Genomic DNA, 16,030 nt, shown 5'->3' with positions numbered 1-16,030 from the left:
CCACATGGTTCTTCTACAGTTTGAAACATTTCCCTGATAAATTAATCATAAAATCCTTTCAAAACCCACTGATTATGTAAAAAAAAAAGAGATAACTCCTAATGTCTCTAATAACCTCCTGACCTCTCCTCAACAGCACCATAATGGCACCAAACTTCAGGCTCCACATATTTGATAAAGCATGTTCCTGTCGTGCCAGTTTCAGGCAAAAATGTTGATTTCGCACATACAGTTAATAGATATAATTGGAAAATTGCAATGTGTACATAAACCTGATGTCTTTCCTCATGACACTGCCACCCGTCAAAACAAAGTTTAGCCTACATGTTTTGACCCAGTATTGTTCTATGAGGTTGGAAGAGGATCATCACACACCGAAAACTGATAAGTTTTATGGATGCTATTCTTTGATCTTTACACCTAGTCTAGGAATGTAAAGTTTTGCCTTATTGGTGCCAGATGAAGCGCCATGTTGATGAACTTAGTTCTGAATAAAAAGACTGATAAAGTAATTATGACTGACCAAAGCTCAAATCTTTAATAACAGACGAGTTTAAGATAAATAAACTACAGAATCGTTAATAGCATAATTTGTCTTTGAATATGTCAACCAGCTTCTTTATGAGTGATCTAAACATGTAATGATAGAAAAGACTTTTACTGTTTGAGTGTCTTTTTGGAAAAGTCAAAATGTCTCTGTCAACCTGTGTTGGTTCCCTGCTCATCACATCAGCATGTCATTAAGGCCTGATGACCAGTTAGCTGGATTCACAGGAGAAGTAGAAACTGGAGAGACAGGTGTGGTAGTAAGCACGATGGTACTGGTCTCCAAGTAGGCACACGTAGACCTATGAAGAAGATTATCAGAAAATAAGTAATTTAAGTCAGTTGACATGTTCATAGTTTGGATGTTCCTAAAGGTGAATAATTAGGGTTCAAACCGCAAAGCGGTAGAACCCTTCTATGTTTGTCTGTTTTAGTTATTATTATTCTTATTTGTTGTCTGCAGCGCTGGCTCAAATTCCCGTGAGCTGGAATGAGCTAGAAATATGAAACTTGGGGGAATAACTGGAAATGGTGTGCACGTGCTTCCATAGAAATATGAACCCAATTGGCCACATGGTGGCGCTGTAAATAAGGCTTAAAAATGATAACTTTGAAAGGCCACGCCCCTTACACCATAAGTCCGATTGACTTGAAATTTATCACTCAAGTCCAGGTCAATGTACTCTGCAAAATAACCCCAGGGTTCATCAAGGTCTGCCTAGAAAAAATCATTTCATAACAATATCTAACCACGTGTGAAGTTATTCTGAAGTTGTTAATGCGAAAGACGTCAGACACTGGAAAATGGAGCCCGTGGGCTTAACTTGTTACATAACTTTGTCTTTGTCATCTTCTGTTGTCAGACATCATCAGAGCCTCGGACTGACCCAGCTTAACGAGTGACGTCACAGGGTCAGACAGGGTGAGGAGTCACCTTTTTATATACAGTCTATGGGAGTCACGGGGAGGTCCGAGTGAGCTGACCCATCAGGACAGCTGATTATAATAAAGAACTATATTAAATAACCACTGTGTATTATGATGCGTAATAAAGCAATCTGTATATGATTGTATGTTATTATTTTTTACGTTTCTTTTTTCAGTGATTTTTTCCCACCACTACCAAGCAGTGACTGTAAGGGGTCCTCTGCTGGCCATGGGGCCCTATGCCACCGCAAAGGCCGCTTAGTGGCTGGGCCGGTGTTCTGTCGATTTATGCTACTTATCGAGACGTGCTACTTATCGGTTCCACGCCCATAAATCTGTGCAACCTTGCTGTTGGGCATGCCCTCGAGACAGTGGCTGATCATCAGCAATATTAAAACAATAAATCATTATTATTCAATCAGAATACCCTACCCCTGATATCTTAAATAAAGATGGTATAATATAGTATTTCAACATGTTCACCATCTCCTTACAGTACACATGGAGTCAGCAGTGGTGCAATATGGAGTGGCATTATTTGATAGTGGGTATTAGTCTTTCAGACTACGCTACCCCTGAAATTATGTTATAATATAATCTAAAGAACAGAATATGTTCTGACGATATATGCTGCCTTGTCGAAAAATGCTACCATAGCGCAAAACGATGAAAAAAATGTTCCCTTTTCCAATATTGCCCCACTACTCACTCCATCTGTGCTGTAAGGACATAAGGAGCGTGTTGAAATACTATATTATGCCATATTTATTAAAGATATCAGTGATAGCGTATTCTGAACTCGACGGCATGCCCAACAGTAAGTGTACTAGACTGGCAAACAAATAACGGGATTGTATTTACTGACCGCGCTGTAACCTGTGTGAGTGTTGTTGTACTTCCTGTGGTTGCTATGTAAAGAACGTGAGTTAACGCATCCCTCTCAGCCTGATTTTTGAGTACACGTACCAGTATATCACAATGGCGACAAGGATATTAAAGAATTGAAACGGGGACTGTCCACTGGTCGTACGGAAACCACAGGCACGTGCCATTACCAGTTATCATCGAACAAGCTAACATGACCTTGCAAGCGGGTCGCATGGATGAATACGAGTCTAAGGAGGATTTTGATTCATATCTGGAGCAGTGGATGTTGGCAAATGATGTCGAGGATGAGGTATGCGTGTTTCTTTCCGTGATTGGAGCGGACACTTACAAGCTGCTGAAGAATCTTGTGTCCCCGACAGTACATTGCAATATGCTGTACTTACCAGAGCGCTGACCACGCATTATAAACCAGCACTCGTGGTGATTGCTGAACGTTTTCAGAAACGTAACCAAAAAGAAGGGGAAACTGTTTAGGATTATGTTGTGGTTTTGAGGCAGTTATCAGCCACCTGCGATTTTTGACAATATTTGGACGACGTCCTCAGAGACCAATTTGTCAGTAGACTGCGATCTGATGCTGCACAGCGCAGGTTGCTGGCGGAAAATGATCGGACTTTTTCGCTGGCCTGTGACATTGCAGTCTCCATGGAGCTTGCATCCAAAAATACAATGGAGCTTTCACGACACCATGAGCCTCGTCACGTAATTGCCTTGTCAAGTTTTCATACTTTTTCTAAAAAGGGAAAGAAAGGACAGTTCAGGCGAGAAAATAATAACAGACCAAAGGGCCAGAAAGGGACAAAACAAGACACTGGAATGCAGCAAAGACGTTATGGTTGTGGAGGAAAACACTCAGCACATGACTGCAGATTTAAAACTGAAAAGTGCCATGCCTGCTCCAAAACTGGACACATCGCCCATGCTTGCAGAAAGGGAAAATTCACTTCTCAAACTCAGTATGTGGACACTGAAGTGAATGCATGTGGAAGAGATGATCTCACAGAGCTTTTTGGAGTGTATGCTGTATACTCTACCCTAGGCTGTGAAAAAGGTTACACAGTGAGTCTGGCACTGGATGAAAAGCCCACAACTATGCTGCGGGATACTGGGTCAGCGGTGTCAGTGGTATCTGACACATTTTACCAGGCAAACCTCACCTGTTTCTCTTTAAAACAAGCTTTCAAATTAAAGTTGAAATCATACTCGGGTCAAAGAATTGCTATTCGAGGGTACATTATGATACCAGTACAGTATGAGACACAGCAAGTCACTCTACTACTGGTCATTGTTAAAGAGGTGGTATTATGGATTTTGGCTTTTTCCCTCTTATTTATTGAGTTATATATCTTTTTTGTTCATGTACTAGGTTTGCAAAGTGAAAAACAGCTCGTTTGTAGTCCTGCCTTTACTTCCCTTTCTTGTGACCTCACAATGAAAAAACGTGTCATAATGCTCGCTGAGGGAGTAGTCAGACACTCCCTCAAAAACAGCAGTGGAAAAACACTGAGCTGCAGCACACCTCTCCTCTCCCTTCCAAACACTAGCTACCCTCCAAGCAGTCAATGGACAATGAAGTTGTTACTGTGATGTAGAGACAGAGCTCAGTTAAAACTTTATGGATGAAAGATACTTTTGTTACAGATTAATAACTCACCACTCTGAAACTCTTGCTCCAGTCTGTTGCCAACCTGGTCGGCAACATGTAGCCTACAGCTAAATTGAAGCTGTTTACTGTATTTTCGCTGACCCGCCTTTCTCTGCTTCTGATTGGCTAGTAAATCCTTAACTAGGAACTGCGCATGTGCAACTCCCAACAAAGATCATTTAGAGACAAGATGTATCACTCCATAGCTAAAACGAAACCTTTAACACAGGGTGAAAAGAGGAGCTGCAGCAATGTGCGGTATGGCAAAAAATATGGTGTTTTTTGAAAATTAAACCATGTAAACCTGTTCTGGTACAACCCTAAATAGGATTTTGAACCTGAAAATGAGCATAATACCACCTCTTTAAGGGAAACAGACCTGCTCTGATGGGCCGAAACTGGCTAAAGAAGTGGCAGCTGAACTGAAGAAAGACTGTAAGTGGGTTTGGATTACTGAATGTGCTAAAGCATTTGAAGATGCTAAGAAATTACTGCAACAGAATAAGGTGTTAGTGCATTATAACACGCGCCTGCCACTGAAGATTGCATATGATGCATCTCCTTATGGAGTCGGTTCTGTGATCTCCCATGTTATGGAAAACAGTGAGGAACGGCCTGTAGCTTTTGCATCGAGGACACTAACTGAAGCTGAAAGGAAGTATGCCCAAATTGAAAAAGAGGCACTTGCCATCATCTTTGGAGTTAAGGAATTCCACAAATATCTATACGGAAGGAAATTCACACTCCTCACAGATAATAAGTCACTGTTGGCCATTCTTGGGCCAAAATCAGCAGTTCCAACCCTGGCAGCTCTACGGATGCAATGCTGGGCTCTCATTCTCATGGCATACAACTATGACAATGAATACAGGAAATCAGCTGATCATGCCAACGCCGATGTCACGTTTACCACAAGATTTGAAAGACAACACAGCAGAAGAGGGAAGTATTTTCTACTTCTCACATGTCGACGAGCTACCAGTGTTTGCAAAAGACATTGAGAGAGCTACCTTAAAACATCCTTTACTCAGCAAGGTGTGGAACTACACCATGAATGGATGGCCTAGTTTTGTGCAGGACGAAGCACTGAGGCCTTACTTTATACGCAGACAGGAGTTGTCAGCAGAACAATGCTGCATTCTTTGGGGCCAACAAGTCATTATACCCACAGTTTTTCGACAGAGATTGCTGGACGACCTTCATCATGAACATCCATCTGCCACATGAAGGCTCTCGCTTGCAGCTACCTCTGGTGGCCAGGCTGTGATATAGACATTCAAGAACTTGTGCAAAGTTGTTTTGTCAGCCAAGCTGTAGCACCGCTACACACTTGGAGATAGCCAGAAAGACTGTGGCAGAGGATTCACATTGATTTTGCTGAAAAGGACAAGCAGTACTTTTTAGTGGTCATAGATAGCCTCTTGAAGTGGTTAGAAGTTTTTCCTCCACTACTTCTCACAACACCATTGAAGTCCTCCAAGACCTGTTTGCGTCATATGGACTGCCAGAGGAGCTGGATCAGATAATGGGCCGCAACTGGTGTCTAAGGAGTTTACTCAGTTCCTGGAGAGAAATGGTATCAAGCACACTGCAGTACCAGGATACCACCCTCCATCAAATGGGGCAGCAGAGAGATCAGTACAAATCCTAAAATGAGCTTTGATGAAGGAGGTGCTGGATGCGGATGGTAGGGCTTCCTTGCCACTCAGTCACCGAATGGGAAATTTCCTGCTCATGTATCGCAGTACACCCCACACTGTCACTGGTCGGACTCCAGCGGAGCTGTTTCTGAAACGCCAGCTCAGAACTCATTTGAGTTTGCTTAAACCTGTACTTGCCAGACGTGTTGAAGACCAGCAAGCGGCACAGAAACGCCACCAAGATGTGGCTTTGCCTCTTCACAGTTTTGTGGAAGGAGAGAGTCTGTATTCGACATTTCCGGGAAGGAGTGGAAAATGGATTCAGGCAACAATTCTCAGACTGGGAGATGTACCTTACCTTATTCAGGAGGGCCAGAGACAGCGTACAGTTCATGTCAATCACATGTTGCCATGGCGAGAAACTGTTGGGAAATACAAGTTGTTCTCTCCAGTGGCAGAAAATGTTCCATCAGTAAACATGGATTGTGTGGTTCCAAGTGCTAAGCCCAGCATGCCAGTGAGCCAAACATCACCCATTGCTGTCACTGAACCAACCTACTAGGGGCACCTCCACAAACTGTTCTTGTGGAGGTGCCCCTAGTACCACCAACAAACAAAAGCCCGCCTATGAAACGCAGGTACCCCAAAAAGATTTTGGGTACCACCACAGAGACTGAATCTCTAAAATGCAGTATGATAAGTTCTTTGTTGATGTAATGGGAAGATTGACTGCTATGAGAATTTATGGTTCATTAGGAAGTTAAAGTTTCATTTTGTTAAAGACATTTTCACTCTGGGAAGTAGATTTATTTTTAAATTTGAGAATTTTGACTACAAATCTAAGAGGGGAGTAGTGTACTAGAGCGGTCTCTTTTGCCACCTTGTGGTTAAAGTATGCCAATGATGTTACCGTTGGCCAACAAATAACGGGATTGTATTTCCTGACCGCGCTGTAACTTGTGTGAGTGTTGTACTTCCTGTGGTTGCTAAGTAAAGAACGTGAGTTAACGCATCCCTCTCGGCCTGATTTTTGAGTACACGCACCAGTATATCACAGCAAGCTTGCACAGATTTATGGGCGTGGAAACAGACCACACTTGTGGGTCGTGCACATGCGCAGAACCGCTAAGTAGCACATCTCGATAGGTAGCATAATTCGACAGAACACTGGCTCTGAATATAACTAATATTTAACATTTAGCATGTTATGCTCACAGTTAGTACCTTTAAAGTAACACGTTTGGGGAAATACCATATTTGCTTTTACATTGTGAGAGTTTGATGAAAAGATTGATAAACATCCTATGTCTGTGTAACGTTAAGTTAGCTAGGGTGATTAGCTTTGCTCAAAGAGTGGAAACAGGGGAACAGCTAGCCTAGCTGTCTCCAAAGTTAAAAATACACCTACCAACTCCTCTAAAGCTCACTTATTAACACATATTTGAGTTACATGCTGTGACTGTTTCTTGATCAACAACTGTTTAACTGTATAGCTTGTTGTTGCATAAGCCAATTGCTATGCCAGGCTTGTTACTGCCTATCTTACCATAAGGACTAGGCTATAGGCCAATAGCCTCCTGGCCGTCATACTTATTTACCATGAGAGGTATCAAACTTTAAAATCAGATGGAGCAAATTACTGTATTTCCCAACTATTCCTTTAAAAAGCTAAACTAAACCTCTCTCACTCTGTGTAACAAAAACAAAAGCTGTGTGTGCTCTGTGGTTGCATTACATGTGCTTAATAGTTGATATAGCAAATACACCTTCTTAGCATTCTGTGTATTTCACCAACTTTAATTTTGGGCTACAGTTGTAAAGAGTCCAAGAGTCAATATTCAGGTTATAATAAGCAATTTATCAGTGGGGGCGGCATGACATCATTGTTATTATCTACTGTATATTGTGTGCAGCCTGCACTTTGTTTAATTCAATGTTCAGGAAGTGACTCGATGGTACCTCAAACAAATGAGAGAGGATTCTGTTGTAAACTTATTGTTTTAGTGCCCTGTTATAAACTCTGATCTCTCACTTTTATGATAACAGATTAAACCCAGTCATATTGACTCTTCAAATAAAGTCCTGATAGCATTATGAATGGAGTGTACCCACACACATACACACACACACACTTGTGTTGTCATAGAACCACTTAACTGTAGAGGTGTGTTTTTCCTCGATTGACTTGATAATCATTTATGTGTTTTACTGGGTCTCATTGACCTTTGGGCCTTTGAAACCCGTTAAATAGATGGATGTCAACAAGAAAACAAGCACTTATTTCCTCATTCCTGAAGCTCTTTTTGCAGATTAGTGGTTATCGGCCAGTGACACACAGTGTTTATCCAGCTCAGGTGACCTGCCCAGCATCTCAGAGTCCAACTGTCAAAACATTCCAAAGTTCACTTTGGTCATGCGAGGCGGTCAGCTGAGAGGAGAGTCTCAATCCACCACAGGCAGCCGGCTGGTGTCCAGCTTTGTTTTTCTGGTTTCTAGGTATAAGTCAATAAACAAATAGGTAACTTTTTTATATCCCTGATCATTTTAATATAGTTAATATTTTTCAAACTTAAGCATTGTATGTTGTGCAACTATTCCCTAAGTTCACCCCTTGGGTTTTCTGTCTTGTGTTTTTTGAACATGCATATTCCTCTCAAGTTATATTGGCTTTCTACCATCTTAAACAACTTTCAAATTATTTAAAACGACAATGCATGAGAAGAGAACAATGACTAAGTAGGATTGCTTTTATTTTTTTTATGAGAACTCAGTCACACCTACAGTTTTTTTTTCAAAATCACAAAAGAAATTAGAATTTGTTGCATTTTTATGTGACTGAATTAGATGTAAGCGATCATGCAAAATAAAACTGATTGTGATTTCTGCCTCCGAAGGACATTTTATTTTATTTTTATTTACAAGGGGACAGAGCACATTAATGAACTCTTAGGCTTTTGCATCCATGTAGATATGCCAGATTTAGCCAAAAGGCAAATTTTCGCCCTGACAGGTCATTACAGAGGTAAAATACAAAAAGAAAAACACAATACACCACAATAACACTGAGTTTACAAGACAGTCATCTTACTTCGATATACAGATCATGAGGTAGTCGCTAAAGTAAATCTGTGTAAATTGTGCAAATTATTAAATTATGCAGTTTAAAGTGCTATTTATGCAGTGAAGTGCAATTAAGTGCAATTCAATATATTAAAGTTCTAGTCAGTGCTAGTAATATGCTGTACCTAGTGTAGGACCACACAACAGGTAGAGACTCCAACTGATCACACAACAAAGTGCCCCACTCAAGTGCTGAGTGATCAGTTTACTTGAAGACCAGAAGATTGTGTGTAACTATATGTACACACACACACACACACACACACACACACATGTATACTTTATTGCATAAGGAAAACTACAGTATTTCAAGCCCAAATTGGCTTCAGGTCAAGGAAAGGGAGACATGTTTGATTCTTCTTTACCTGACAAGGAGCCAGTTTGGGCCTGAAACATTTTTTAAGGGAGTGGTTAACAGCAGGGGCGGACTGGGACAAAAATTCAGCCCTGGCACAGTAGCCACGCCAGCCCACCTTACCACACATACCCACGAACACACATTCACTACTTAGGCTACATTTGTGTACAGATGGTGAAACAATATAAGCAGTAGGCCGACGGTATGTAAAAGCAAGGGCGTCACTTTGTGTTGAAAAGACATGGTGACATAAGGTCTGAGAATAGGGGTGTGATTAAAGATTCTGGTCATGAGAATAGGACGAGAAGATATTTTAACACTATTTTGAATAAATATTCCTTTATTAAATAACTGAGTGGGGGGTCTGGGGGTCCTGCCATTATTTATGTGAATGGCAGCACAAAATCCACGTAGCAGGTGACAATTCAAAATATAACAATAAAATTTAATATAATGCAGTAATCAGTAGCTTTTTTTAGTGGTTTAAGTAACTTTAAGCTTTTTTATTGTAGTTTAAGTAACTTCTTGGACAATGCACATTTGTTTCTTCTATATTTAAATTGTATTGCATCTTTTCTTATTGTGACTGGCGACCTGTCCAGGGTGTACCCTGCCTTTCGCCCGATGTCAGCTGGGATTGGCTCCAGCCCCCCGCGACCCTGTACGCAGGATAAGCGGTTGACGATGAATGGATGGATGGATGGTTTTCTTATTGTGCAAATAATATTCTTGTTCCAAGCTATTTTTCATATTTTCACATATTTAACCAATTTTGCTTTCAAAAAGGAGGAGAATTGTTAATGAGGAAGCCAAACGAAACCGAAGCCAACATTGTACCCAGTTGCACCTGCACCAAAGTGTTCACTGTTGCTTTACCTAGTCCATGTTTGTGAAATATCCACTGTCTGAGTCTTATATTGTAATTTTCTTCCTCCCACTGCCTCTCCACAGGGGTGCTCAGTGCTAGGACCCCTTCTCTTCTCAATTTACACTCCCTCCCTGGTGCTGATCATTCGCTCTCACTGCTTCTCTTACCACTGCTACGCAGACGATACACAACTCTACCTATCCATCCGTCAAACAACCCCAGCGCCTCAGCGCGGATCACGGACTGTCTCTCGGACATATCTGCATGGGTGAAGGCTTGCCACCTTCAACTAAACCTCTCTAAGACTGAACTGGTCATTCCAGCCAAGTAATCTATCCACCATAACATCAAACTACAAATTGACTCCTCAACCATCACTCCAACCAAGGTGGTGAGAAACTTGGGTGCCATGATTGATGACCAGCTGTCCTTTTCAGACCATGTTGCTGCTGTCTCTCGGTTGTGCTGCTTTGCTCTATACAACCTACCTTACTCAGCCTCTGGAGCATCAGAGTGACACCATTTTGTCTCACAGTGGATTCGAACCCAGGTCTCTCACACTAAAGGCATGTGTCTTATCTACTGCGCCATCACCAAGAGCAAAGCTCTTGAAAACTCATCTCATCTCCAAGAACACTTTCTCTTATAACACCTCTAACTCCTAACCTCTAACAAGCACTTCCTGTGCTCTTCTTCTTCTGTCCCCTACAATTATCTTGTATTGATTGCACTCTTTTGTTAACTCTTTCTTCTTTCCCTAGGTATTTACCCAATTGATGCCATACGTGCTATTAGTTGCTAGTATTTATTGCTGCTGTTAATAGTATGTATTGTCAGTTGTAGATCTCATGCTGTATTGATGCTTTATTGATGCTTGTATGTCGTTCCTCAAATGTTGAATAAAAACGTCTGCCAAGTGAGTAAATGTAAATGTAAACTGCTAACTGCTGAGCAGATAAGGGAAGTAAGAACAGGTGTGTAGTTGGGTGTGGCAGTCAGGTGATAGGAAAACAACAGAAGGCCCAAGGGCATCCGGTGGACAGCTTGAGGAAAGGCCGGTCTGGGAAGTCAAGAGACAGGGACAGACAGCAACTGAGAAATATCTTAGGAAAAGTAACGGAAGCTCATTGTTCCAAAAATGAAATTTGGTCCGTGAGGATTCACGCTAACATCACACCATAAAAACCAACATGTTCTCATATCTAAATGACAAAATAGGTTGATTGTCAAGTGTCCCAACATGACATATATCTGTTGGAAAGTACAACATAGACGACCGTTCCCCAAATGACATCTTGGCAGGTAACACAGTACAGTGACAGGTGTGTAGGTTTGGTTAGGTTTAGGAAAAGGTTGTGGTTTGTGTTAAAATAAGTACATTACGGAAGTGACGAAAGTCACACAATTGCGGGGTTTACTTCACTCATCCACCCACCCCACAACAATCCTCATATAGACTTTATTGCTCTTTATACTACATCACATGACTTCTTCTGCCCTTAGGGGTCATGGCCTAAGAAAAAACAGAAATATGGGTTGTAATAAGCTGCTGCATAATCAACCTATATGGCCATTTTTCTGGTGAGGATGGGCTGGTAAAAACACTTCCAGAGCAGCAAAGCAGTTTAGGAGTGAACAACAACAAACTGATCATCAACTGATGACAAGAGAGAGGAAGTCCATAGTTCAATACTTTTGCCATAAGAAGTCATGTCTGTGTTAGTTCCTGAGGCAGGTCATATTCAGTGGTTATAAATAAGCATATGTTTTTGTTGCTCTTCATTTTAGGAAATTGATGCCATGCCCAGAGCATATTGGCAGAAATGCAGCGTGTTCGAATTAGAATGACCAATGCCTCAAGATTGTTAACCACGCTCACTTGCCTCTTAAAGGTTTCAGCTAGTTTCAGATGACTCCTGAGTCTGTTTTTGTAATTTAAGAGAATGGTGCCAAAGCAGGGTGCATTACACTTTGGCTAAATTCCAACTAAAATGTGAAATTATGCTGGGGAATTCCCCCTTCAACTAGCTTTCTGTGAACAAATGAAGGGCCGGCGTTCAGCTTCAGGGTTCATGACTGACCACAAAAGTTATCAGCAATCAGATCATCTAATATAATGGTCTCTGATTAACATAACTTTTTTTTGGCCAAATTTCTGAGCAGACTGAAAGGTCAAACGGTGGTCAAACTCATGGGTCTTAATCAAAGTTGTTGCTAAATCTGATCTCTGCAGACATTATCAAATTATCAGTCATTTTAGTAAAACATTTATTTCTTTGTTTTAAAAACCAGTATGACCCAAACCTTAATAGATTACTCTCTTTCCCTCGTGACTGCACTGAGATAGCCATTTAAAAACGTTTCACTGACGACATCTGGGCTTCTAAATATGTCAGCATGAGTGTTTTCAAGATATCAAGCCTTTCTCATATATGTACATTTTCATTTAAGGCGACACACCTTTTCAGAACAACTTGTAGCAACTCAACTGCAGAAACCTCAAAGTCACAGCCCTAAGAGAAGAGATTCAACAAATGTTACAGTGAACCAAAAATATTTGCCGTATGACAAATAACATGTCAAAGTAGCTGTTTGTCATGTGTCTGGGATATTAAACCCACTGCATGCTAGACAAGGTTCCTACACCAGGTACTAGCTGGAGCTTGAGCACTTAGCAGCAAAAGACTGGGTAAAATATTTTTTATTTTATATCTTTTACTTAAGTAAAAGTAGAAATACCACTCTGTTACACACAACACAAATAATGTATAAAAGTCTTACATTCAAGATTTCACTTAAGTAAAAGTACAAAAGTTATAACAGCAAATTGTTGTTAAAGTATTAAGGTACTTATGGGCACAGTGGTCCCTTTCAGGGAGTTATATTATTATACATTTATTTATTCTCAAGCTAATGTGCTTATAAGGAGGTTTTCCATGTGTTCTGACCATGTAAAGTGCTCTCTGTTTAGAACCTACATTACACCGCTATATACTGCTCAGCTGTGGTCTAACTATAAGAAAAAGAGTATGCAGAGGCTTAAGGTTGCATATAATGATGCAATGAGGCTGCTGCTTCGTGTCCCTAGGTGGCATAGTGCTAGTCATTTGTTTGTGTCTACTAGAGTGCCAACTTTGGAGGCACTCTTAAGACAACTGATGTTTAGTTTTATGTGTCGCCTGGACAAGTCAGAGAATCATATAATTGAAGCCTTAGTCAGTCCTCTGAAAAGTGGTTATAGATACACTTCTAGGTTAAGACGACATTGGTGCAATAGTCTGTATATTCTAGGCTAATATGGAATTTTTATGTAGGCCTATATGTATATTTACATTAAGGGGAACCTTAAGATAAGTTTTTATGTTAAGGAAGTTCCTAGTAACATATCTATTTAAAATTCTGAGAAATAAATGATAGGAAAGCTAATAACATAAAGCAACACAAGTTTATTTCTACAACATATGTCTATATTCTCCTTGCTTTTAACCAGCTACTTGTACTTTATTTTATCTGTAATTTGCACCTATTAAAGTTATTTCACACCATAGAGGGGAAATCTTACCCCAGTGGAAAATGCCTTTTCCCTAAAATATATTTATTTATTAAATATAAATTAATTTCTGCAATGGACTGGTGACCTGTCCAGTGTGTACCCTGCCTTTCGATCGATGTCAGCTGGGACTGACGATGGATGGACCTCCGTCGAGGTTTCAACCGAGCTGAGGCGATACTAAAAGGTGACGTAAAAACACAGCAGACTACTGATTGGTCAGAGAGAATCGTCACTATTCACTGCACCATCATTGCGCGCGCCAGACAGAGGCCAGCAGCAGAAAGTTTTGTATTTTACTATTTTCATACATTATTTCATCACTAAATCCACTTTTCACTTTTGAGGTGAAATCAGCTGTGTAGATTTCGAATATTGACAGTTTTACGAAAAATGTGCTTGAATATTTTCGGAGTTGAGGAGCTCCGCAAGTGGCTGCGGGGGAACTCTGTGAGTCCGGCCCGCCGCCCGCTCACAGAGCCCTCTGCTCCCGCCGTCACACAGACCGCTGCAGCAACAAAGGCAGAAGAAAACACAGCTGGAAGGTTTTCATACCGCTTATCTGTCTTTACATTCTGAGTAATGTTGAAACGTTTTAACCATAAATCAAGAGACAGCTGTGTGGACCGCTGGTGTGTGTGTCGCACTGAACATTACAGTCGCGGCAGTTGTGTGTGGCGTTTTTATGACGACCAGCTACATTGAGGGGCGCTATCTCTGGGTACTGTCTGCAGTGGGAAATGGAGCAGGGCCAAACCGAGTCCAGTAGAGTCAAGGCGAGTTGAGCTGGTACTGGTAATGGAAAAACGGCATATTAAGATAAACACATGAAAAGAGTAGCTTCTTATTGTATATAATGAAAATGCTGCATGGGTGTAAAAGATTAATTGAAAAGATAAAAACTAAACTGAAAAAGATCAGAAACACTGTTTATTTAAACAGCATTAAAATACTGTAATACAGAATAGAAAAAATATCTGCATTAGAAACAAAGAGCAAAGAATAAATTATTTTGTCTAAGAAAAAATCCAGAATTAAGGCAACAGGATTAAACATTTATGTACGCCTATATCAGTTTTGTGCACTTTTGGATTGTTTGTTTTGTATCTACATTTCCTCAGAGGTCTGACTGGATTTATGTTTATCATCATGAAACTCTGAGTAACTGGAGATACGTCCACCTGAAACGAGTATGCAGGTCTTTATTTTCCATCTTATTCCCATACAAACACATCTCCTGCTTTCCAACGTGGCGTGAGTAGTTTTATTAAAAAATAGAATTCTGGAAACTCTGGAAAGGTACTATTGAGATAATGATATGATGTGACATAAGGGCAGCCCTGCTAGTAGTAACACCGTGTCCCTTAATCATGAAGATCTCTGTACTTTTCCAGCATTTAAGGGCACTTTCCTCCTGCCTTTTCTTGTTCTCGGCCACACACACTCACGCACTGACTGACCGCTGTGCCAAGGGGGGGGGGGGCTTTCTCATAAAACTTACATTTCATTAAATTGAAATTAATTTGTCAAGTGTAGGTATTTATTTTACTTTATATTATGTCACCCTAAGCTTGGCCATCTCCAAGATTCAAAACAACCTATAAAATATTACTTAATGCAAATAAACATTGAGCTTAGATGGGGGGATGGGGGGTGGGGGGGGAGGAGTCTTACCCCAAGCTATCCCCTAAACATGGGAATGGAAGATTTTGTACATCCATCCATCCGTCCATCGTCAACCGCTTATCCTGCGTACAGGGTCGCGGGGGGCTGGAGCCAATCCCAGCTGACATATGGGGCGAAAGGCGGGGTACACCCTGGACAGGTCGCCAGTCACTGAAGTAATCCAAAAGTAACTATAAGGAATCAGGTTACATTTCTTTTATTTTATGGTACTTGGATTACGTTACTGATAAAAAAATTTTAACAAGTAATTTGTAATTGTATTACATTTTTAAAGTAAGTTGTGAGAGCAGTTAGCTGCAGTAGTTCAACAACTAACCCTGCAATCTATAACCACATATTTCATTAACTTTCTATTGTGACCGGGCCATAATACTGTCATGTTGTACCTCTCAGGGAAATACAACTCACACCTTTATTATTCTTACTAATATTCTTTGCTGTCCAAATGCTAAAAAACAATATGTAGTTTGTGACAGATACATATTGATGATGAAGGTCCTTTTGGCCAAAACATTTGAGTATAGAATAAACCTGCAGCAAGTGAGACAGTGTGTGTTTTTATATTAATTGGAGACATTGAGTACAATAAGTCCCAGCTTAACTCAGCTCTTCTTCTACCCAAGTACAGATCTAATCAGCTTATTAACTAAAAACACATGTGTAGGTGTACATGGCCTTAACAGATCCACTGTTGTGTAACCTTTAATTTGCAGACAGTAACCTGCATCCAAGGTAGCCAACCCCCCCACCCACCCCCACAATTCCTAGAAAACATACTGAATCCACACCAATGCTTACACAC

This window comes from Micropterus salmoides, unplaced genomic scaffold (assembly GCF_014851395.1).
Source record: "Micropterus salmoides isolate LMB-PRFRI ecotype aquatic unplaced genomic scaffold, ASM1485139v1 Ms_hic_scaffold_2, whole genome shotgun sequence".
NCBI classification, from domain to species: domain Eukaryota; kingdom Metazoa; phylum Chordata; class Actinopteri; order Centrarchiformes; family Centrarchidae; genus Micropterus; species Micropterus salmoides.
This window is presented reverse-complemented; position numbering follows the sequence as displayed.